Source organism: Oncorhynchus mykiss, chromosome 27 (genome assembly GCF_013265735.2).
Source record: "Oncorhynchus mykiss isolate Arlee chromosome 27, USDA_OmykA_1.1, whole genome shotgun sequence".
Taxonomy (NCBI): Eukaryota; Metazoa; Chordata; class Actinopteri; order Salmoniformes; family Salmonidae; genus Oncorhynchus; species Oncorhynchus mykiss.
Window position 1 is genome coordinate 47,555,020 of NC_048591.1, and position 25,795 is coordinate 47,580,814.

Genomic DNA, 25,795 nt, shown 5'->3' on the forward strand with positions numbered 1-25,795 from the left:
GTAATACACAGTGGAACCATCATCATGTTGTATATAACTGACAGTAATAAATAGTGGAACCATCATTATGTTGTATATAACTGACAGTAATACATAGTGGAACCATCATCATGTTGTATATAACTGACAGTAATACACAGTGGAGCAATCATCATGTTGTTGTATATAACTGACAGTAATACACAGTGGAACCATCATCATGTTGTTGTATATAACTGACAGTAATACACAGTGGAGCCATCATCATGTTGTTGTATATAACTGACAGAAATACACAGTGGAACCATCATCATGTTGTTGTATATAACTGACAGTAATACATAGTGGAACCATCATCATCATGTTGTTGTGTATAACTGACAGTAATGCAAAGTGGAACCATCATCATGTTGTTGTATATAACTGACAGTAATACACAGTGGAACCATCATCAGGTTGTATTTAACTGACAGTAATACATAGTGGAACCATCATCATGTTGTATATAACTGACAGTAATACACAGTGGAACCATCATCATGTTGTTGTATATAACTGACATTAATACACAGTGGAACCATCATCATGTTGTATATAACTGACAGTAATACACAGTGGAACCATCATCATGTTGTTGAATATAACTGACATTAATACACAGTGGAACCATCATCATGTTGTATATAACTGACAGTAATACACAGTGGAACCATCCTCATGTTGTATATAACTGACAGTAATACACAGTGGAACCATCATTATGTTGTTGTATATTACTGACAGTGATACACAGTGGAACTATCATCATGTTGTATATAACTGACAGTAATACACAGTGGAACCATCATCATGTTGTTGTATATAACTGACAGTAATACACAGTGGAACCATCATCACGTTGTATATAACTGACAGTAATACACAGTGGAACCATCATCATGTTGTATATAACTGACAGTAATACACAGTGGAACCATCATCATGTTTTATATAACTGACAGTAATAAATAGTGGAACCATCATCATGTTGTATATAACTGACAGTAATACATAGTGGAACCATCATCATGTTGTTGTATATAACTGACAGTAATACATAGTGGAACCATCATCATGTTGTATATAACTGACAGTAATACAAAGTGGAGCCATCATCATGTTGTTGTATATAACTGACAGTAATACACAGTGGAACCATCATCATGTTGTATATAACTGACAGTAATACACAGTGGAACCATCATCATGTTGTTGTATATAACTGACAGAAATACATAGTGGAACCATCATCATGTTGTTGTATATAACTGACAGAAATACATAGTGGAACCATCATCATGTTGTTGTATATAACTGACAGTAATACACAGTGGAACCATCATCATGTTGTTGTATATAACTGACAGTAATAAATAGTGGAACCATCATCATGTTGCATATAACTGACAGTAATACACAGTGGAACCATCATCATGTTATATATAACTGACAGTAATACACAGTGGAACCATCATCATGTTGTATATAACTGACAGTAATAAATAGTGGAACCATCATTATGTTGTATATAACTGACAGTAATACATAGTGGAACCATCATCATGTTGTATATAACTGACAGTAATACACAGTGGAGCAATCATCATGTTGTTGTATATAACTGACAGTAATACACAGTGGAACCATCATCATGTTGTTGTATATAACTGACAGTAATACACAGTGAAGCTCAACTCAACACCTGTGATTACTGTATGCCTCGCTGTATGTCTCTCTCAAGTGTCAATATGCCTTGTATACTGTTGTTCAGGTTAGTTATCATTGTTTTAGTTTACAATGGAGCCCCTAGTTCCACTCTTCATACCCCTGATAACTCCTTTGTCCCACCTCCCACACATGCGGTGACCTCACCCATTACAACCAGCATGTCCAGAGATACAACCTCTCTCATCATCACCCAGTGCCTGGGCTTACCTCCGCTGTACCCGCACCCCACCATACCCCTGTCTGCGCATTATGCCCTGAATATATTCTACCATGCCCAGAAACCTGCTCCTCTTATTCTCTGTCCCCAACGCTCTAGGCGACCAGTTTTGATAGCCTTTAGCCGCACTCTCATACTACTCCTTCTCTGTTCCGCGGGTGATGTGGAGGTAAACCCAGGCCCTGCATGTCCCCAGGCACCCTCATTTGTTGACTTCTGTGATCGAAAAAGCCTTGGTTTCATGCATGTCAACATCAGAAGCCTCCTCCCTAAGTTTGTTTTACTAACTGCTCTAGCACACTCTGCTAACCCTGATGTCCTTGCTGTGTCTGAATCCTGGCTCAGGAAGGCCACCAAAAATTCAGAGATTTCCATACCCAACTATAACATCTTCCGTCAAGATAGAACTGCCAAAGGGGGAGGAGTTGCAGTCTACTGCAGAGATAGCCTGCAAAGTAATGTCATACTTTCCAGGTCCATACCCAAACAGTTCGAACTACTAATTTTGAAAATTACTCTCTCCAGAAATAAGTCTCTCACTGTTGCCGCCTGCTACCGACCTCCCTCAGCTCCCAGCTGTGCCCTGGACACCATTTGTGAATTGATCGCCCCCCATCTAGCTTCAGAGTTTGTTCTGTTAGGTGACCTAAACTGGGATATGCTTAACACCCCGGCAGTCCTACAATCTAAGCTAGATGCCCTCAATCTCACACAAATCATCAAGGAACCCACCAGGTACAACCCTAACTCTGTAAACAAGGGCACCCTCATAGACGTCATCCTGACCAACTGGCCCTCCAAATACACCTCCGCTGTCTTCAACCAGGATCTCAGCGATCACTGCCTCATTGCCTGTATCCGCTGCGGAGCCGCAGTCAAACGACCACCCCTCATCACTGTCAAACGCTCCCTAAAACACTTCTGTGAGCAGGCCTTTCTAATCGACCTGGCCAGGTATCCTGGAAGGACATTGACCTCATCCCGTCAGTTGAGGATGCCTGGTCATTCTTTAAAAGTAACTTCCTCACCATTTTAGATAAGCATGCACCGTTCAAAAAATGCAGAACTAAGAACAGATACAGCCCTTGGTTCACCCCAGACCTGACTGCCCTCGACCAGCACAAAAACATCCTGTGGCGGACTGCAATAGCATCGAATAGTCCCCGTGATATGCAACTGTTCAGGGAAGTCCGGAACCAATACACGCAGTCAGTCAGGAAAGCTAAGGCCAGCTTCTTCAGGCAGAAGTTTGCATCATGTAGCTCCAACTCCAAAAAGTTCTGGGACACTGTGAAGTCAATGGAGAACAAGAGCACCTCCTCCCAGCTGCCCACTGCACTGAGGCTAGGTAACACGGTCACCACCGATAAATCCATGATTATCGAAAACTTCAATAAGCATTTCTCAACGGCTGGCCATGCCTTCCGCCTGGCTACTTCAACCTCGGCCAGCAGCCCCCCGCTGCTCCTCGCCCAAGCCTCTCCAGGTTCTCCTTTACCCAAATCCAGATAGCAGATGTTCTGAAAGAGCTGCAAAACCTGGACCCGTACAAATCAGCTGGGCTTGACAATCTGGACCCTCTATTTCTGAAACTATCCGCCACCATTGTCGCAACCCCTATTACCAGCCTGTTCAACCTCTCTTTCATATCGTCTGAGATCCCCAAGAATTGGAAAGCTGCCGCAGTCATCCCCCTCTTCAAAGGGGGAGACACCCTGGACCCAAACTGTTACAGACCTATATCCATCCTGCCCTGCCTATCTAAGGTCTTCGAAAGCCAAGTCAACAAACAGGTCACTGACCATCTCAAATCCCACTGTACCTTCTCCGCTGTTCAATCTGGTTTCCGAGCCGGTCACGGGTGTACCTCAGCCACGCTCAAGGTACTAAACGATATCATAACCGCCATCGATAAAAGACAGTACTGTGCAGCCGTCTTCATCGACCTTGCCAAGGCTTTCGACTCTGTCAATCACCATATTCTTATCGGCAGACTCAGTAGCCTCGGTTTTTCGGATGACTGCCTTGCCTGGTTCACCAATTACTTTGCAGACAGAGTTCAGTGTGTCAAATCGGAGGGCATGCTGTCCGGTCCTCTGGCAGTCTCTATGGGGGTGCCACAGGGTTCAATTCTCGGGCCGACTCTTTTCTCTGTATACATCAATGATGTTGCTCTTGCTGCGGGCGATTCCCTGATCCACCTCTACGCAGACGACACCATTCTATATACTTTCGGCCCGTCATTGGATACTGTGCTATCTAACCTCCAAACAAGCTTCAATGCCATACAACACTCCTTCCGTGGCCTCCGACTGCTCCGACGCTAGTAAAACCAAATGCATGCTTTTCAACCGATCGCTGCCTGCACCCGCATGCCCGCCTAGCATCACCACCCTGGATGGTTCCGACCTAGAATATGTGGACATCTATAAGTACCTAGGTGTCTGGCTAGACTGCAAACTCTCCTTCCAGACTCATATCAAACATCTCCACTCGAAAATCAAATCAAGAGTCGGCTTTCTATTCCGCAACAAAGCCTCCTTCACTCACGCCGCCAAGCTTACCCTAGTAAAACTGACTATCCTACCGATCCTCGACTTCGGCGATGTCATCTACAAAATGGCTTCCAACACTCTACTCAGCAAACTGGATGCAGTCTATCACAGTGCCATCCGTTTTGTCACTAAAGCACCTTATACCACCCACCACTGCGACTTGTATGCTCTAGTCGGCAGGCCCTCGCTACATATTCGTCGCCAGACCCACTGGCTCCAGGTCATCTACAAGTCCATGCTAGGTAAAGCTCCGCCTTATCTCAGCTCACTGGTCACGATGGCAACACCCATCCGTAGCACGCGCTCCAGCAGGTGTATCTCACTGATCATGTTACGGTGCGTGAATGAGGACCCAAAAGCGAATTAACTTAAACAGAGCTTCTTTAATTACCAAACATAGGTAGGCTCAGACGGACCGGCAGATTCCGACAGGACAAGACAAGGTTACAGCAAACATGACGACAGTCTGGTTCAGGCATGAAACACAACAAACAAGAATCCGACAAGGACAGGAACAAAAACAGAGAGAGATATAGGGGACTAATCAGGGAAAAGGGGAACAGGTGGGAGAAGGGGTGACGAGGTAGTCAAGAGGAGACAAGGAACAGCTGGGGGAAAGCGGGGGAGAAAAGGTAACCTAACAACGACCAGCAGAGGGAGACAGGGTGAAGGGAAAGGACAGAGACAAGACACAACATGACAGTACATGACAGTACCCCCCCACTCACCGAGCGCCTCCTGGCGCACTCGAGGAGGAAACCTGGCGGCAACGGAGGAAATCCTCGATCAGCGCACGGTCCAGCACGTCCCGAGAGGGAACCCAACTCCTCTCCTCAGGACCGTACCCCTCCCAATCTACGAGGTACTGGTGACCACGGCCCCGAGGACGCATGTCCAAAATTCTACGGACCCTGTAGATGGGTGCGCCCTCGACAAGGATGGGGGGGGGGGGGGTGAGACGAGCGGGGGCGCGAAGGACGGGCTTGATGCAGGAGACATGGAAGACCGGGTGGACGCGACGAAGGTATCGCGGAAGAAGAAGTCGAACTGCGACAGGATTAATGACCCGAGAAATACGGAACGGACCAATGAACCGCGGGGTCAACTTGCGAGAAGCCGTCTTAAGGGGAAGGTTCTGAGTGGAGAGCCAAACTCTCTGACCGCGACAATATCTAGGACTCTTAGTTCTACGCTTATTAGCAGCCCTCACAGTCTGCGTCCTATAACGGCAAAGTGCAGACCTGACCCTCTTCCAGGTGCGCTCGCAACGTTGGACAAAAGCCTGAGCGGAGGGGACGCTGGACTCGGCGAACTGAGATGAGAACAGCGGAGGCTGGTACCCGAGGCTACTCTGAAAAGGAGATAGCCCGGTCGCAGACGAAGGAAGCGAGTTGTGGGCGTATTCTGCCCAGGGGAGCTGTTCTGACCAAGACGCAGGGTTGCGAAAAGAAAGACTGCGTAAGATGCGACCAATAGTCTGATTGGCCCGTTCTGCTTGACCGTTAGACTGGGGGTGAAAGCCGGAAGAGAGTCTGACGGAAGCCCCAATCAAACGGCAAAACTCCCTCCAAAATTGAGACGTGAATTGCGGACCTCTGTCCGAAACGACGTCTGACGGAAGGCCATGAATTCTGAAAACATTCTCGATGATGATTTGTGCCGTCTCTTTAGCAGAAGGAAGCTTAGCAAGGGGAATGAAATGAGCCGCCTTAGAGAACCTATCGACAACCGTAAGAATAACAGTCTTCCCCGCTGACGAAGGCAGTCCGGTGACAAAATCTAAGGCGATGTGAGACCACGGTCGAGAGGGAATAGGAAGCGGCCTGAGACGGCCGGCAGGAGGAGAGTTACCGGACTTAGTCTGCGCGCAGACCGAACAAGCAGCCACGAAACGACGCGTGTCATGCTCCCGGGTGGGCCACCAAAAACGCTGGCGAATGGAAGCAAGCGTACCCCGAACGCCAGGGTGGCCGGCTAACTTGGCAGAGTGAGCCCACTGAAGAACGGCCAGACGAGTAGGAACGGGAACGAAAAGAAGGTTCCTAGGACAAGCGCGCGGCGACGGAGTGTGAGTGAGCGCTTGTTTTACCTGCCTCTCAATTCCCCAGACAGTCAACCCGACAACACGCCCCTCAGGGAGAATCCCCTCGGGGTCAGTGGAGGCTACTGAAGAACTGAAGAGACGAGACAAAGCATCAGGCTTGGTGTTCTTAGAGCCCGGACGATAAGAAATCACGAACTCGAAACGAGCGAAAAACAGCGCCCAACGCGCCTGACGCGCATTAAGTCGTTTGGCAGAACGGATGTACTCAAGGTTCCTATGGTCAGTCCAAACGACAAAAGGAACGGTCGCCCCCTCCAACCACTGTCGCCATTCGCCTAGGGCTAACCGGATGGCGAGCAGTTCGCGGTTACCCACATCATAGTTCCGTTCCGACGGCGACAGGCGATGAGAAAAATACGCGCATGGGTGGACCTTGTCGTCAGAGAGGGAGCGCTGAGAAAGAATGGCTCCCACGCCCACCTCTGACGCGTCAACCTCGACAACGAACTGTCTAGAGACGTCAGGTGTAACAAGGATAGGAGCGGATGTAAAACGATTCTTGAGGAGATCAAAAGCTCCCTGGGCGGAAACGGACCACTTAAAGCACGTCTTGACAGAAGTAAGGGCTGTGAGAGGAGCTGCCACCTGACCGAAATTACGGATGAAACGACGATAGAAGTTCGCGAAGCCGAGAAAGCGCTGCAGCTCGACGCGTGACTTAGGGACGGGCCAATCAATGACAGCTTGGACCTTAGCGGGATCCATCTTAATGCCTTCAGCGGAAATAACAGAACCGAGAAATGTGACGGAGGAGGCATGAAAAGTGCACTTCTCAGCCTTCACAAAAAGACAATTCTCTAAAAGGCGCTGGAGGACACGTCGAACGTGCTGAACATGAATCTGGAGTGACGGTGAAAAAATCAGGATATCGTCAAGGTAAACGAAAACAAAGATGTTCAGCATGTCTCTCAGGACATCATTGACTAATGCCTGAAAGACAGCTGGAGCGTTAGCGAGGCCGAAAGGAAGGACCCGGTATTCAAAGTGCCCTAACGGAGTGTTAAACGCCGTCTTCCACTCGTCCCCCTCCCTGATGCGCACGAGATGGTAAGCGTTACGAAGGTCCAACTTAGTGAAAAACCTGGCTCCCTGCAGGATCTCGAAGGCTGAAGACATAAGAGGAAGCGGATAACGATTCTTCACTGTTATGTCATTCAGCCCTCGATAATCTATGCAGGGGCGCAGAGACCCGTCCTTCTTCTTGACAAAAAAAAACCCCGCTCCGGCGGGAGAGGAGGAGGGGACTATGGTACCGGCGTCAAGAGCTACAGACAAATAATCTTCGAGAGCCTTACGTTCGGGAGCCGACAGAGAGTATAGTCTACCCCGGGGGGGGTGGTTCCCGGAAGGAGATCAATACTACAATCATACGACCGGTGTGGAGGAAGAGAGGTGGCCCTGGACCGACTGAACACCGTGCGCAGATCGTGATATTCCTCCGGCACCCCTGTCAAATCACCAGGCTCCTCCTGTGAAGAAGAGACAGAGGAAACAGGAGGGATAGCAGACATTAAACATTTCACATGACAAGAGACTTTCCAGGAGAGGATAGAATTACTAGACCAATTAATGGAAGGATTATGACAAACTAGCCAGGGATGGCCCAAAACAACAGGTGTAAAAGGTGAACGAAAAATTAAAAAAGAAATGGTTTCACTATGATTACCAGAAACAGTGAGGGTTAAAGGTAGCGTCTCACGCTGAATCCTGGGGAGAGGACTACCATCCAGGGCGAACAAGGCCGTGGGCTCCTTTAACTGTCTGAGAGGAATGTCATGTTCCCGAGCCCAGGTCTCGTCCATAAAACAGCCCTCCGCCCCAGAGTCTATTAAGGCACTGCAGGAAGCTGACGAACCGGTCCAGCGTAGATGGACCGACAAGGTAGTGCAGGATCTTGAAGGAGAGACAGGAGTAGTAGCGCTCACCAGTAGCCCTCCGCTTACTGACGAGCTCTGGCCTTTTACTGGACATGAAGTGACAAAATGACCAGCGGAACCGCAATAGAGACAGAGGCGGTTGGTGATTCTCCGTTCCCTCTCCTTAGTCGAGATGCGGATACCTCCCAGCTGCATGGGCTCAGCACCCGAGCCGGCAGAGGAAGATGGTAGTGATGCGGAGAGGGGAGCGACGGAGAGCGCGAGCTCCTTTCCACGAGCTCGGTGACGAAGATCAACCCGTCGCTCAATGCGAATAGCGAGTTCAATCAAGGAATCCACGCTGGAAGGAACCTCCCGGGAGAGAATCTCATCCTTTACCTCTGCGCGGAGACCCTCCAGAAGACGAGCGAGCAAGGCCGGCTCGTTCCAGCCACTGGAGACAGCAAGAGTGCGAAACTCAATAGAGTAGTCTGTTATGGATCGATTGCCTTGACATAGGGAAGACAGGGCCCTGGAAGCCTCCTCCCCAAAAACAGATCGATCAAAAACCCGTATCATCTCCTCCTTAAAGTCCTGATACTGGTTAGTACACTCAGCCCTTGCCTCCCAGATTGCCGTGCCCCACTCACGAGCCCGTCCAATAAGGAGAGATATGACGTAGGCGACACGAGCAGTGCTCCTGGAGTAAGTGTTGGGCTGGAGAGAAAACACAATATCACACTGGGTGAGGAACGAGCGGCATTCAGTGGGCTCCCCAGAGTAACACGGCGGGTTATTGATTCTGGGCTCCGGAGATTCGAAAGCCCTGGAAGTGGCCGGTGGATCGAGGCGGAGATGGTGAACCTGTTCTGTGAGGTTGGAGACTTGGGTGGCCAGGGTCTCAACGGCATGTCGAGCAGCAGACACTTCCTGCTCGTGTCTGCCTAGCATCGCTCCCTGGATCCCGACGGCTGAGTGGAGAGGATCCGAAGTCGCTGGGTCCATTCTTGGTCGGATTCTTCTGTTACGGTGCGTGAATGAGGACCCAAAAGTGAATTAACTTAAACAGAGCTTCTTTAATTACCAAACATAGGTAGGCTCAGACGGACCGGCAGATTCCGACAGGACAAGACAAGGTTACAGCAAACATGACGACAGTCTGGTTCAGGCATGAAACACAACAAACAAGAATCCGACAAGGACAGGAACAAAAACAGAGAGAGATATAGGGGACTAATCAGAGGGAAAAGGGGAACAGGTGGGAGAAGGGGTGACGAGGTAGTCAAGAGGAGACAAGGAACAGCTGGGGGAAAGCGGGGGAGAAAAGGTAACCTAACAACGACCAGCAGAGGGAGACAGGGTGAAGGGAAAGGACAGAGACAAGACACAACATGACAGTACATGACAGATCATCCCTAAAGCCAACACCTCATTTGGCCGCCTTTCGTTCCAGTACTCTGCTGCCTGAGACTGGAACGAATTGCAAAAATCGCTGAAGTTGGAGACTTTTATCTCCCTCACCAACTTCAAACATCAGCTATCTGAGCAGCTAACCGATCGCTGCAGCTGTACATAGTCTATTGGTAAATAGCCCACCCATTTTCACCTACCTCATCCCCATACTGTTTTTATTTATTTACTTTTCTGCTCTTTTGCACACCACACACCACATCAACCTGTACATGACCATCTGATCATTTATCACTCCAGTGTTAATCTGCAAAATTGTAATTATTCGCCTACCTCATGCCTTTTGCACACATTGTATATAGACTCCCCCTTTGTTTTCTACTGTGTTATTGACTTGTTAATTGTTTACTCCATGTGTAACTGTGTTGTCTGCTCATACTGCTATGCTTTATCTTGGCCAGGTCGCAGTTGCAAATGAGAACTTGTTCTCAACTAGACTACCTGGTTAAATAAAGGTGAAATAAAAAAATAAAAAATAAATGTTGTATATAACTGACAGTAATACACAGTGGAACCATCATCATGTTGTATATAACTGACAGTAATACACAGTGGAACCATCATCATGTTGTTGTATATAACTGACAGTAATACACAGTGGAACCATCATCATGTTGTATATAACTGACAGTAATACACAGTGGAACCATCATCATGTTGTTGTATATAACTGACAGTAATACACAGTGGAACCATCATCATGTTGTATATAACTGACAGTAATACACAGTGGAACCATCATCATGTTGTTGTATATAACTGACAGTAATACACAGTGGAACCATCATCATGTTGTTGTATATAACTGACAGTAATACACAGTGGAACCATCATAATGTTGTTGTATATAACTGACAGTAATACACAGTGGAACCATCATCATGTTGTATATAACTGACAGTAACACACAGTGGAACCATCATCATGTTGTTGTATATAACTGACAGTAATACACAGTGGTACCTGTGTATGTATTTCAAGGCCTACCTTCAAACTCAGTTCCTCTTTGCTTGACATCATGGGAAAATCAAAAGAAATCAGCCAAGACCTCAGAAAAAAAATTGTAGACCTCCACAAGTCTGGTTCTTCCTTGAGAGCAATTTCAAAACGCCTGAAGGTACTACCATCTGTACAAACAATAGTATGCAAGTATAAACACCATGAGACCATGCAGGCGTCATACCGCTCAGGAAGGAGAGGGATGGGGTGGACAGAGAGGAATAGAAGGGACATAGAGGAATAGAGATGGACAGAGAGGAATAGAGGTGGACAGAGAGGAATAGAGGTGGACAGAGAGGAATAGAGGGGACAGAGGGAGAATAGAGGGGACAGAGAGGAATAGAGGTGGACAGAGAGGATTAGAGGGGACAGAGAGGAATAGAGGTGGACAGAGAGGAATAGAGGTGGACAGAGAGAATAGAGGTGGACAGAGAGGAATAGAGGGGACAGAGAGAGAGAGGGAAAGTAGTGGTGGACAGAGAGGAATAGAGGTGGACAGAGAGGAATAGGGGGGGCAGAGAGAGAGGGAAAGTAGAGGTGGACAGAGAGGAATAGAGTGGACAGAGGGAGAATAGAGGGGACAGAGAGGAATAGAGGTGGACAGAGAGGAATAGAGGTGGACAGAGAGAATAGAGGTGGACAGAGAGGAATAGAGGGGACAGAGAGAGAGAGGGAAAGTAGAGGTGGGCAGAGAGGAATAGAGGTGGACAGAGAGGAATAGAGGTGGACAGAGAGGAATAGGGGGGACAGAGAGAGAGGGAAAGTAGAGGTGGACAGAGAGGAATAGAGGGGACAGAGAGAGAGGGAATGTAGAGGTGGACAGAGAGGATTAGAGGTGGACAGAGAGGAATAGGGGGGACAGAGAGAGAGGGAAAGTAGAGGTGGACAGAGAGGAATAGAGGGGACAGAGAGAGAGGGAATGTAGAGGTGGACAGAGTATAATAGAGGTGGACAGAGAGGAATAGGGGTGGACAGATAGGAATAGAGGTGGACAGAGAGGAATAGAGGGGACAGAGGGAGAATAGAGGGGACAGAGAGGAATAGGGGTGGACAGAGAGGAATAGAGGTGGACAGAGAGGAATAGAGTGGACAGAGAGGAATAGAGGTGGACAAAGAGGAATAGAGTGGACAGAGAGGAATAGAGGGGACAGAGAGGAATAGAGTGGACAGAGAGGAATAGAGGGGACAGAGAGGAATAGAGTGGACAGAGAAGAATAGAGTGGACAGAGAGGAATAGAGGTGGACAGAGAGGAATAGAGGTGGACAGAGAGGAATAGAGGTGGACAGAGAGAATAGAGGGGACAGAGAGGAATAGAGGTGGACAGAGAGGAATAGAGGTGGACAGAGAGGAATAGAGGGGACAGAGAGGAATAGAGGTGGACAGAGAGGAATAGAGGTGGACAGAGAGAATAGAGGTGGACGGAGAGGAATAGAGGGGACAGAGAGGAATATATGGGACAGAGAGGAATAGAGGTGGACAGAGAGGAATAGAGGTGGACAGAGATAATAGAGGTGGACAGAGAGGAATAGAGGGGACAGAGAGAGAGGGAAAGTAGAGGATGACAGAGAGGAATAGAGGTGGAATGAGAGGAATAGAGGTGGAAAGAGAGGAATAGGGGGGACAGAGAGAGAGGGAAAGTAGAGGTGGACAGAGAGGAATAGAGGGGACAGAGAGAGAGGGAATTGAGAGGTGGACAGAGAGGAATAGAGGTGGACAGAGAGGAATAGAGGTGGACAGAGAGGAATAGGGGTGGACAGAGAGGAATAGAGGTGGACAGAGAGGAATAGGGGGGACAGAGAGAGAGGGAAAGTAGAGGTGGACAGAGAGGAATAGAGGGGACAGAGAGAGAGGGAATGTAGAGGTGGACAGAGAGGATTAGAGGTGGACAGAGAGGAATAGGGGGGACAGAGAGAGAGGGAAAGTAGAGGTGGACAGAGAGGAATAGAGGGGACAGAGAGAGAGGGAATGTAGAGGTGGACAGAGTATAATAGAGGTGGACAGAGAGGAATAGGGGTGGACAGATAGGAATAGAGGTGGACAGAGAGGAATAGAGGGGACAGAGGGAGAATAGAGGGGACAGAGAGGAATAGGGGTGGACAGAGAGGAATAGAGGTGGACAGAGAGGAATAGAGTGGACAGAGAGGAATAGAGGTGGACAAAGAGGAATAGAGTGGACAGAGAGGAATAGAGGGGACAGAGAGGAATAGAGTGGACAGAGAGGAATAGAGGGGACAGAGAGGAATAGAGTGGACAGAGAAGAATAGAGTGGACAGAGAGGAATAGAGGTGGACAGAGAGGAATAGAGGTGGACAGAGAGGAATAGAGGTGGACAGAGAGAATAGAGGGGACAGAGAGGAATAGAGGTGGACAGAGAGGAATAGAGGTGGACAGAGAGGAATAGAGGGGACAGAGAGGAATAGAGGTGGACAGAGAGGAATAGAGGTGGACAGAGAGAATAGAGGTGGACGGAGAGGAATAGAGGGGACAGAGAGGAATATATGGGACAGAGAGGAATAGAGGTGGACAGAGAGGAATAGAGGTGGACAGAGATAATAGAGGTGGACAGAGAGGAATAGAGGGGACAGAGAGAGAGGGAAAGTAGAGGTGGACAGAGAGGAATAGAGGTGGAATGAGAGGAATAGAGGTGGAAAGAGAGGAATAGGGGGGACAGAGAGAGAGGGAAAGTAGAGGTGGACAGAGAGGAATAGAGGGGACAGAGAGAGAGGGAATTGAGAGGTGGACAGAGAGGAATAGAGGTGGACAGAGAGGAATAGAGGTGGACAGAGAGGAATAGGGGTGGACAGAGAGGAATAGAGGTGGACAGAGAGGAATAGAGGGGACAGAGAGAGAGAGGGAAAGTAGAGGTGGACAGAGAGGAATAGAGGTGGACAGAGAGGAATAGAGGTGGACAGAGAGGAATAGAGGTGGACAGAGAGGAATAGAGGTGGACAGAGAGGAATAGAGGTGGACAGAGAGAATAGAGGTGGACGGAGAGGAATAGAGGGGACAGAGAGGAATAGAGGTGGACAGAGAGGAATAGAGGTGGACAGAGAGAATAGAGGTGGACGGAGAGGAATAGAGGGGACAGAGAGGAATAGAGGGGACAGAGAGGAATAGAGGTGGACAGAGAGGAATAGAGGTGGACAGAAATAATAGAGGTGGATATGGAGGAATAGGGGTGGACAGAGAGGAATAGATGTGGACAGAGAGGAATAGGGGTGGACAGAGAGGAATAGATGTGGACAGAGATGAATAGGGGTGGACAGAGAGGAATAGAGGTGGACAGAGAGGAATAGAGGTGGACAGAGAGAGAATAGAGGGGACAGAGAGGATTAGAGGGGACAGAGAGAGAATAGAGGTGGACAGAGAGGAATAGAGTGGACAGAGAGGAATAGAGGGGACAGAGAGGAATAGAAGGGACATGGAGGAATAGGGGTGGACAGAGAGGAATAGATGTGGACAGAGAGGAATAGGGGTGGACAGAGAGGAATAGAGGTGGACAGAGAGGAATAGAGGTGGACAGAGAGAGAATAGAGGGGACAGAGAGGATTAGAGGGGACAGAGAGAGAATAGAGGTGGACAGAGAGAGAATAAAAGGGACAGAAAGAGAGGGAAAGTAGAGGTGGACAGAGAGGAACAGAGGGGACAGAGTGAGAGGGAAAGTAGAGGTGGACAGAGAGGAATAGAGGTGGACAGAGAGGAATAGAGGTGGACAGAGAGGAATAGAGGTGGACAGAGAGGAATAGAGGTGGACAGAGAGGAATAGAGGGGACAGAGGGAGAATAGAGGGGACAGAGAGGAATAGAGGTGGACAGAGAGGATTAGAGGGGACAGAGAGGAATAGAGTGGACAGAGGGAGAATAGAGGGGACAGAGAGGAATAGAGGTGGACAGAGAGGAATAGAGGTGGACAGAGAGAATAGAGGTGGACAGAGAGGAATAGAGGGGACAGAGAGAGAGAGGGAAAGTAGAGGTGGACAGAGAGGATTAGAGATGGACATAGAGGAATAGAGGCGACAGAGAGGAATAGAGGGGACAGAGAAAGAGGGAAGGTAGAGGTGGACAGAGAGGAATAGAGGTGGACAGAGAGGAATAGAGGTGGACAGAGAGGAACAGAGGGGAAAGAGAGGAATAGAGGTGGACAGAGAGAGAATAGAGGGGACAGAGAGGAATAGAGGGGACAGAGGGAGAATAGAGGGGACAGAGAGGAATAGAGGTGGACAGAGAGGATTAGAGGGGACAGAGAGGAATCGAGGGGACAGAGGGAGAATAGAGGGGACAGAGAGGAATAGAGGTGGACAGAGAGGATTAGAGGGGACAGAGAGGAATAGAGGTGGACAGAGAGGAATAGAGGTGGACAGAGAGGAATAGAGGTGGACAGAGAGGAATAGAGGTGGACAGAGAGAGAATAGAGGGGACAGAGAGGAATAGAGGGGACAGAGGGAGAATAGAGGGGACAGAGAGGAATAGAGGTGGACAGAGAGGATTAGAGGGGACAGAGAGGAATAGAGTGGACAGAGAGGAATAGAGGTGGACAGAGAGGAATAGAGGTGGACATAGAGGAATAGGGGTGGACAGAGAGGAATAGAGGTGGACAGAGAGGAATAGAGGTGGACAGAGAGGAATAGAGGTGGACAGAGAGGAATAGGGGTGGACAGAGAGGAATAGAGGTGGACAGAGAGGAATAGAGGTGGACAGAGAGGATTAGAGGTGGACAGAGAGAGAATAGAGGGGACAGAGAGGAATAGAGGGGAAAGAGGGAGAATAGAGGGGAAAGAGAGGAATAGAGGTGGACAGAGAGGATTAGAGGGGACAGAGAGGAATAGAGTGGACAGAGAGGAATAGAGGTGGACAGAGAGGATTAGAGGGGACAGAGAGGAATAGAGTGGACAGAGAGGAATAGAGGTGGACAGAGAGAGAGGGAAAGTAGAGGTGGACAGAGAGGAATAGAATTGGACAGAGAGGAATAGAGGTGGACAGAGAGGAATAGGGGTGGACAGAGAGGAATAGAGGTGGACAGAGAGGAATAGAGGTGGACAGAGAGGAATAGAGGTGGACAGAGAGGAATAGAGGTGGACAGAGAGAGAATAGAGGGGACAGAGAGGAATAGAGGGGACAGAGGGAGAATAGAGGGGAAAGAGAGGAATAGAGGTGGACAGAGAGGATTAGAGGGGACAGAGAGGAATAGAGTGGACAGAGAGGAATAGAGGTGGACAGAGAGGAATAGAGGTGGACAGAGAGGAATAGAGGTGGACAGAGAGAGAATAGAGGGGACAGAGAGGAATAGAGGGGACAGAGGGAGAATAGAGGGGACAGAGAGGAATAGAGGTGGACAGAGAGGATTAGAGGGGACAGAGAGGAATAGAGTGGACAGAGAGGAATAGAGGGGACAGAGGGAGAATAGAGGGGACAGAGAGGAATAGAGGTGGACAGAGAGGATTAGAGGGGACAGAGAGGAATAGAGTGGACAGAGAGGAATAGAGGTGGACAGAGAGGAATAGAGGTGGACAGAGAGGAATAGAGTGGACAGAGAGGAATAGAGGGGACAGAGGGAGAATAGAGGGGACAGAGAGGAATAGAGGTGGACAGAGGGGATTAGAGGGGACAGAGAGGAATAGAGTGGACAGAGAGGAATAGAGGGGACAGAGGGAGAATAGAGGGGACAGAGAGGAATAGAGGTGGACAGAGAGGATTAGAGGGGACAGAGAGGAATAGAGTGGACAGAGAGGAATAGAGGGGACAGATTGAGAATAGAGGGGACAGAGAGGAATAGAGGTGGACAGAGAGGATTAGAGGGGACAGAGAGGAATAGAGTGGACAGAGAGGAATAGAGGTGGACAGAGAGAGAGGGAAAGTAGAGGTGGACAGAGAGGAATAGAAGTGGACAGAGAGGAATAGAGGTGGACAGAGAGGAATAGGGGTGGACAGAGAGGAATAGAGGTGGACAGAGAGGAATAGAGGTGGACAGAGAGGAATAGAGGTGGACAGAGAGGAATAGAGGTGGACAGAGAGAGAATAGAGGGGACAGAAAGGAATAGAGGGGACAGAGGGAGAATAGAGGGGAAAGAGAGGAATAGAGGTGGACAGAGAGGATTAGAGGGGACAGAGAGGAATAGAGTGGACAGAGAGGAATAGAGGTGGACAGAGAGGAATAGAGGTGGACAGAGAGGAATAGAGGTGGACAGAGAGAGAATAGAGGGGACAGAGAGGAATAGAGGGGACAGAGGGAGAATAGAGGGGACAGAGAGGAATAGAGGTGGACAGAGAGGATTAGAGGGGACAGAGAGGAATAGAGTGGACAGAGAGGAATAGAGGGGACAGAGGGAGAATAGAGGGGACAGAGAGGAATAGAGGTGGACAGAGAGGATTAGAGGGGACAGAGAGGAATAGAGTGGACAGAGAGGAATAGAGGTGGACAGAGAGGAATAGAGGTGGACAGAGAGGAATAGAGTGGACAGAGAGGAATAGAGGGGACAGAGGGAGAATAGAGGGGACAGAGAGGAATAGAGGTGGACAGAGAGGATTAGAGGGGACAGAGAGGAATAGAGTGGACAGAGAGGAATAGAGGGGACAGAGGGAGAATAGAGGGGACAGAGAGGAATAGAGGTGGACAGAGAGGATTAGAGGGGACAGAGAGGAATAGAGTGGACAGAGAGGAATAGAGGTGGACAGAGAGAGAGGGAAAGTAGAGGTGGACAGAGAGGAATAGAAGTGGACAGAGAGGAATAGAGGTGGACAGAGAGGAATAGGGGTGGACAGAGAGGAATAGAGGTGGACAGAGAGGAATAGAGGTGGACAGAGAGGAATAGAGGTGGACAGAGAGGAATAGAGGTGGACAGAGAGAGAATAGAGGGGACAGAAAGGAATAGAGGGGACAGAGGGAGAATAGAGGGGAAAGAGAGGAATAGAGGTGGACAGAGAGGATTAGAGGGGACAGAGAGGAATAGAGTGGACAGAGAGGAATAGAGGTGGACAGAGAGGAATAGAGGTGGACAGAGAGGAATAGAGGTGGACAGAGAGAGAATAGAGGGGACAGAGAGGAATAGAGGGGACAGAGGGAGAATAGAGGGGACAGAGAGGAATAGACGTGGACAGAGAGGATTAGAGGGGACAGAGAGGAATAGAGTGGACAGAGAGGAATAGAGGGGACAGAGGGAGAATAGAGGGGACAGAGAGGAATAGAGGTGGACAGAGAGGATTAGAGGGGACAGAGAGGAATAGAGTGGACAGAGAGGAATAGAGGTGGACAGAGAGGAATAGAGGTGGACAGAGAGGAATAGAGTGGACAGAGAGGAATAGAGGGGACAGAGGGAGAATAGAGGGGACAGAGAGGAATAGAGGTGGACAGAGAGGATTAGAGGGGACAGAGAGGAATAGAGTGGACAGAGAGGAATAGAGGGGACAGAGGGAGAATAGAGGGGACAGAGAGGAATAGAGGTGGACAGAGAGGATTAGAGGGGACAGAGAGGAATAGAGTGGACAGAGAGGAATAGAGGGGACAGATTGAGAATAGAGGGGACAGAGAGGAATAGAGGTGGACAGAGAGGATTAGAGGGGACAGAGAGGAATAGAGTGGACAGAGAGGAATAGAGGTGGACAGAGAGAGAGGGAAAGTAGAGGTGGACAGAGAGGAATAGAAGTGGACAGAGAGGAATAGAGGTGGACAGGGAGGATTAGAGGGGACAGAGAGGAATAGAGGGGACAGAGAGAGAGGGAAAGTAGAGGTGGACAGAGAGGAATAGAGGTGGACAGAGAGGAATAGAGGTGGACAGAGAGGAATAGATGTGGACATAGAGGAATAGAGGGGACAGAGAGAGAGGGAAAGTAGAGGTGGACAGAGAGGAATAGAGGTGGACAGAGAGGAATAGAGGTGGACAGAGAGAATAGAGGTGGACGGAGAGGAATAGAGGGGACAGAGAGGAATAGAGGGGACAGAGAGGAATAGAGGTGGACAGAGAGGAATAGAGGTGGACAGAGATAATAGAGGTGGATATGGAGGAATAGGGGTGGACAGAGAGGAATAGATGTGGACAGAGAGGAATAGGGGTGGACAGAGAGGAATAGAGGTGGACAGAGAGGAATAGAGGTGGACAGAGAGGAATAGAGGTGGAAAGAGAGAATAGAGGGGACAGAGAGGAATAGAGGTGGACAGAGATAATAGAGGTGGACATGGAGGATTAGAGGGGACAGAGAGGAATAGAGTGGACAGAGAGGAATAGAGGTGGACAGAGAGGAATAGAGGTGGACAGAGAGGAATAGAGGTGGACAGAGAGAGAATAGAGGGGACAGAGAGGAATAGAGGGGACAGAGGGAGAATAGAGGGGACAGAGAGGAATAGAGGTGGACAGAGAGGATTAGAGGGGACAGAGAGGAATAGAGTGGACAGAGAGGAATAGAGGGGACAGAGGGAGAATAGAGGGGACAGAGAGGAATAGAGGTGGACAGAGAGGATTAGAGGGGACAGAGAGGAATAGAGTGGACAGAGAGGAATAGAGGTGGACAGAGAGGAATAGAGGTGGACAGAGAGGAATAGAGTGGACAGAGAGGAATAGAGGGGACAGAGGGAGAATAGAGGGGACAGAGAGGAATAGAGGTGGACAGAGAGGATTAGAGGGGACAGAGAGGAATAGAGTGGACAGAGAGGAATAGAGGGGACAGAGGGAGAATAGAGGGGACAGAGAGGAATAGAGGTGGACAGAGAGGATTAGAGGGGACAGAGAGGAATAGAGTGGACAGAGAGGAATAGAGGGGACAGATTGAGAATAGAGGGGACAGAGAGGAATAGAGGTGGACAGAGAGGATTAGAGGGGACAGAGAGGAATAGAGTGGACAGAGAGGAATAGAGGTGGACAGAGAGAGAGGGAAAGTAGAGGTGGACAGAGAGGAATAGAAGTGGACAGAGAGGAATAGAGGTGGACAGAGAGGATTAGAGGGGACAGAGAGGAATAGAGGGGACAGAGAGAGAGGGAAAGTAGAGGTGGACAGAGAGGAATAGAGGTGGACAGAGAGGAATAGAGGTGGACAGAGAGGAATAGAGGTGGACATAGAGGAATAGAGGGGACAGAGAGAGAGGGAAAGTAGAGGTGGACAGAGAGGAATAGAGGTGGACAGAGAGGAATAGAGGTGGACAGAGAGAATAGAGGTGGACGGAGAGGAATAGAGGGGACAGAGAGGAATAGAGGGGACAGAGAGGAATAGAGGTGGACAGAGAGGAATAGAGGTGGACAGAGATAATAGAGGTGGATATGGAGGAATAGGGGTGGACAGAGAGGAATAGATGTGGACAGAGAGGAATAGGGGTGGACAGAGAGGAATAGAGGTGGACAGAGAGGAATAGAGGTGGACAGAGAGGAATAGAGGTGGAAAGAGAGAATAGAGGGGACAGAGAGGAATAGAGGTGGACAGAGATAATAGAGGTGGACATGGAGGAATAGGGGTGGACAGAGAGGAATAGATGTGGACAGAGATGAATAGGGGTGGACAGAGAGGAATAGAGGTGGACAGAGAGGAATAGAGGTGGACAGAGAGAGAATAGAGGGGACAGAGAGGATTAGAGGGGACAGAGAGAGAATAGAGGTGGACAGAGAGGAATAGAGTGGACAGAGAGGAATAGAGGGGACAGAGAGGAATAGAAGGGACATGGAGGAATAGGGGTGGACAGAGAGGAATAGATGTGGACAGAGAGGAATAGGGGTGGACAGAGAGGAATAGAGGTGGACAGAGAGGAATAGAGGTGGACAGAGAGAGAATAGAGGGGACAGAGAGGATTAGAGGGGACAGAGAGAGAATAGAGGTGGACAGAGAGAGAATAAAAGGGACAGAAAGAGAGGGAAAGTAGAGGTGGACAGAGAGGAACAGAGGGGACAGAGTGAGAGGGAAAGTAGAGGTGGACAGAGAGGAATAGAGGTGGACAGAGAGGAATAGAGGTGGACAGAGAGGAATAGAGGTGGACAGAGAGGAATAGAGGTGGACAGAGAGGAATAGAGGGGACAGAGGGAGAATAGAGGGGACAGAGAGGAATAGAGGTGGACAGAGAGGATTAGAGGGGACAGAAAGGAATAGAGTGGACAGAGGGAGAATAGAGGGGACAGAGAGGAATAGAGGTGGACAGAGAGGAATAGAGGTGGACAGAGAGAATAGAGGTGGACAGAGAGGAATAGAGGGGACAGAGAGAGAGAGGGAAAGTAGAGGTGGACAGAGAGGATTAGAGATGGACATAGAGGAATAGAGGGGACAGAGAGGAATAGAGGGGACAGAGAGAGAGGGAAGGTAGAGGTGGACAGAGAGGAATAGAGGTGGACAGAGAGGAATAGAGGTGGACAGAGAGGAACAGAGGGGACAGAGAGGAATAGAGGTGGACAGAGAGAGAATAGAGGGGACAGAGAGGAATAGAGGGGACAGAGGGAGAATAGAGGGGACAGAGAGGAATAGAGGTGGACAGAGAGGATTAGAGGGGACAGAGAGGAATCGAGGGGACAGAGGGAGAATAGAGGGGACAGAGAGGAATAGAGGTGGACAGAGAGGATTAGAGGGGACAGAGAGGAATAGAGGTGGACAGAGAGGAATAGAGGTGGACAGAGAGGAATAGAGGCGGACAGAGAGGAATAGAGGTGGACAGAGAGAGAATAGAGGGGACAGAGAGGAATAGAGGGGACAGAGGGAGAATAGAGGGGACAGAGAGGAATAGAGGTGGACAGAGAGGATTAGAGGGGACAGAGAGGAATAGAGTGGACAGAGAGGAATAGAGGTGGACAGAGAGGAATAGAGGTGGACATAGAGGAATAGGGGTGGACAGAGAGGAATAGAGGTGGACAAAGAGGAATAGAGGTGGACAGAGAGGAATAGAGGTGGACAGAGAGGAATAGGGGTGGACAGAGAGGAATAGAGGTGGACAGAGAGGAATAGAGGTGGACAGAGAGGAATAGAGGTGGACAGAGAGAGAATAGAGGGGACAGAGAGGAATAGAGGGGACAGAGGGAGAATAGAGGGGAAAGAGAGGAATAGAGGTGGACAGAGAGGATTAGAGGGGACAGAGAGGAATAGAGTGGACAGAGAGGAATAGAGGTGGACAGAGAGGAATAGAGGTGGACAGAGAGAGAATAGAGGGGACAGAGAGGAATAGAGGGGACAGAGGGAGAATAGAGGGGACAGAGAGGAATAGAGGTGGACAGAGAGGATTAGAGGGGACAGAGAGGAATAGAGTGGACAGAGAGGAATAGAGGGGACAGAGGGAGAATAGAGGGAACAGAGAGGAATAGAGGTGGACAGAGTGGATTAGAGGGGACAGAGAGGAATAGAGTTGACAGAGAGGAATAGAGGTGGACAGAGAGGAATAGAGGTGGACAGAGAGGAATAGAGTGGACAGAGAGGAATAGAGGGGACAGAGGGAGAATAGAGGGGACAGAGAGGAATAGAGGTGGACAGAGGGGATTAGAGGGGACAGAGAGGAATAGAGTGGACAGAGAGGAATAGAGGGGACAGAGGGAGAATAGAGGGGACAGAGAGGAATAGAGGTGGACAGAGAGGATTAGAGGGGACAGAGAGGAATAGAGTGGACAGAGAGGAATAGAGGGGACAGATTGAGAATAGAGGGGACAGAGAGGAATAGAGGTGGACAGAGAGGATTAGAGGGGACAGAGAGGAATAGAGTGGACAGAGAGGAAAAGAGGTGGACAGAGAGAGAGGGAAAGTAGAGGTGGACAGAGAGGAATAGAAGTGGACAGAGAGGAATAGAGGTGGACAGAGAGGAATAGGGGTGGACAGAGAGGAATAGAGGTGGACAGATAGGAATAGAGGTGGACAGAGAGGAATAGAGGTGGACAGAGAGGAATAGGGGTGGACAGAGAGGAATAGAGGTGGACAGAGAGGAATAGAGGTGGACAGAGAGAAATAGAGGTGGACAGAGAGAGAATAGAGGGGACAGAGAGGAATAGAGGGGACAGAGGGAGAATAGAGGGGAAAGAGAGGAATAGAGGTGGACAGAGAGGATTAGAGGGGACAGAGAGGAATAGAGTGGACAGAGAGGAATAGAGGTGGACAGAGAGGAATAGAGGTGGACAGAGAGGAATAGAGGTGGACAGAGAGAGAATAGAGGGGACAGAGAGGAATAGAGGGGACAGAGGGAGAATAGAGGGGACAGAGAGGAATAGAGGTGGACAGAGAGGATTAGAGGGGACAGAGAGGAATAGAGTGGACAGAGAGGAACAGAGGGGACAGAGTGAGAGGGAAAGTAGAGGTGGACAGAGAGGAATAGAGGTGGACAGAGAGGAATAGAGGTGGACAGAGAGGAATAGAGGTGGACAGAGAGGAATAGAGGTGGACAGAGAGGAATAGAGGGGACAGAGGGAGAATAGAGGGGACAGAGAGGAATAGAGGTGGACAGAGAGGATTAGAGGGGACAAAAAGGAATAGAGTGGACAGAGGGAGAATAGAGGGGACAGAGAGGAATAGAGGTGGACAGAGAGGAATAGAGGTGGACAGAGAGAATAGAGGTGGACAGAGAGGAATAGAGGGGACAGAGAGAGAGAGGGAAAGTAGAGGTGGACAGAGAGGATTAGAGATGGACATAGAGGAATAGAGGGGACAGAGAGGAATAGAGGGGACAGAGAGAGAGGGAAGGTAGAGGTGGACAGAGAGGAATAGAGGTGGACAGAGAGGAATAGAGGTGGACAGAGAGGAACAGAGGGGACAGAGAGGAATAGAGGTGGACAGAGAGAGAATAGAGGGGACAGAGAGGAATAGAGGGGACAGAGGGAGAATAGAGGGGACAGAGAGGAATAGAGGTGGACAGAGAGGATTAGAGGGGACAGAGAGGAATCGAGGGGACAGAGGGAGAATAGAGGGGACAGAGAGGAATAGAGGTGGACAGAGAGGATTAGAGGGGACAGAGAGGAATAGAGGTGGACAGAGAGGAATAGAGGTGGACAGAGAGGAATAGAGGCGGACAGAGAGGAATAGAGGTGGACAGAGAGAGAATAGAGGGGACAGAGAGGAATAGAGGGGACAGAGGGAGAATAGAGGGGACAGAGAGGAATAGAGGTGGACAGAGAGGATTAGAGGGGACAGAGAGGAATAGAGTGGACAGAGAGGAATAGAGGTGGACAGAGAGGAATAGAGGTGGACATAGAGGAATAGGGGTGGACAGAGAGGAATAGAGGTGGACAAAGAGGAATAGAGGTGGACAGAGAGGAATAGAGGTGGACAGAGAGGAATAGGGGTGGACAGAGAGGAATAGAGGTGGACAGAGAGGAATAGAGGTGGACAGAGAGGAATAGAGGTGGACAGAGAGAGAATAGAGGGGACAGAGAGGAATAGAGGGGACAGAGGGAGAATAGAGGGGAAAGAGAGGAATAGAGGTGGACAGAGAGGATTAGAGGGGACAGAGAGGAATAGAGTGGACAGAGAGGAATAGAGGTGGACAGAGAGGAATAGAGGTGGACAGAGAGGAATAGAGGTGGACAGAGAGAGAATAGAGGGGACAGAGAGGAATAGAGGGGACAGAGGGAGAATAGAGGGGACAGAGAGGAATAGAGGTGGACAGAGAGGATTAGAGGGGACAGAGAGGAATAGAGTGGACAGAGAGGAATAGAGGGGACAGAGGGAGAATAGAGGGAACAGAGAGGAATAGAGGTGGACAGAGAGGATTAGAGGGGACAGAGAGGAATAGAGTTGACAGAGAGGAATAGAGGTGGACAGAGAGGAATAGAGGTGGACAGAGAGGAATAGAGTGGACAGAGAGGAATAGAGGGGACAGAGGGAGAATAGAGGGGACAGAGAGGAATAGAGGTGGACAGAGGGGATTAGAGGGGACAGATAGGAATAGAGTGGACAGAGAGGAATAGAGGGGACAGAGGGAGAATAGAGGGGACAGAGAGGAATAGAGGTGGACAGAGAGGATTAGAGGGGACAGAGAGGAATAGAGTGGACAGAGAGGAATAGAGGGGACAGATTGAGAATAGAGGGGACAGAGAGGAATAGAGGTGGACAGAGAGGATTAGAGGGGACAGAGAGGAATAGAGTGGACAGAGAGGAAAAGAGGTGGACAGAGAGAGAGGGAAAGTAGAGGTGGACAGAGAGGAATAGAAGTGGACAGAGAGGAATAGAGGTGGACAGAGAGGAATAGGGGTGGACAGAGAGGAATAGAGGTGGACAGAGAGGAATAGAGGTGGACAGAGAGGAATAGAGGTGGACAGAGAGGAATAGGGGTGGACAGAGAGGAATAGAGGTGGACAGAGAGGAATAGAGGTGGACAGAGAGGAATAGAGGTGGACAGAGAGAGAATAGAGGGGACAGAGAGGAATAGAGGGGACAGAGGGAGAATAGAGGGGAAAGAGAGGAATAGAGGTGGACAGAGAGGATTAGAGGGGACAGAGAGGAATAGAGTGGACAGAGAGGAATAGAGGTGGACAGAGAGGAATAGAGGTGGACAGAGAGGAATAGAGGTGGACAGAGAGAGAATAGAGGGGACAGAGAGGAATAGAGGGGACAGAGGGAGAATAGAGGGGACAGAGAGGAATAGAGGTGGACAGAGAGGATTAGAGGGGACAGAGAGGAATAGAGTGGACAGAGAGGAATAGAGGGGACAGAGGGAGAATAGAGGGGACAGAGAGGAATAGAGGTGGACAGAGAGGATTAGAGGGGACAGAGAGGAATAGAGTGGACAGAGAGGAATAGAGGTGGACAGAGAGGAATAGAGGTGGACAGAGAGGAATAGAGTGGACAGAGAGGAATAGAGGGGACAGAGGGAGAATAGAGGGGACAGAGAGGAATAGAGGTGGACAGAGAGGATTAGAGGGGACAGAGAGGAATAGAGTGGACAGAGAGGAATAGAGGGGACAGAGGGAGAATA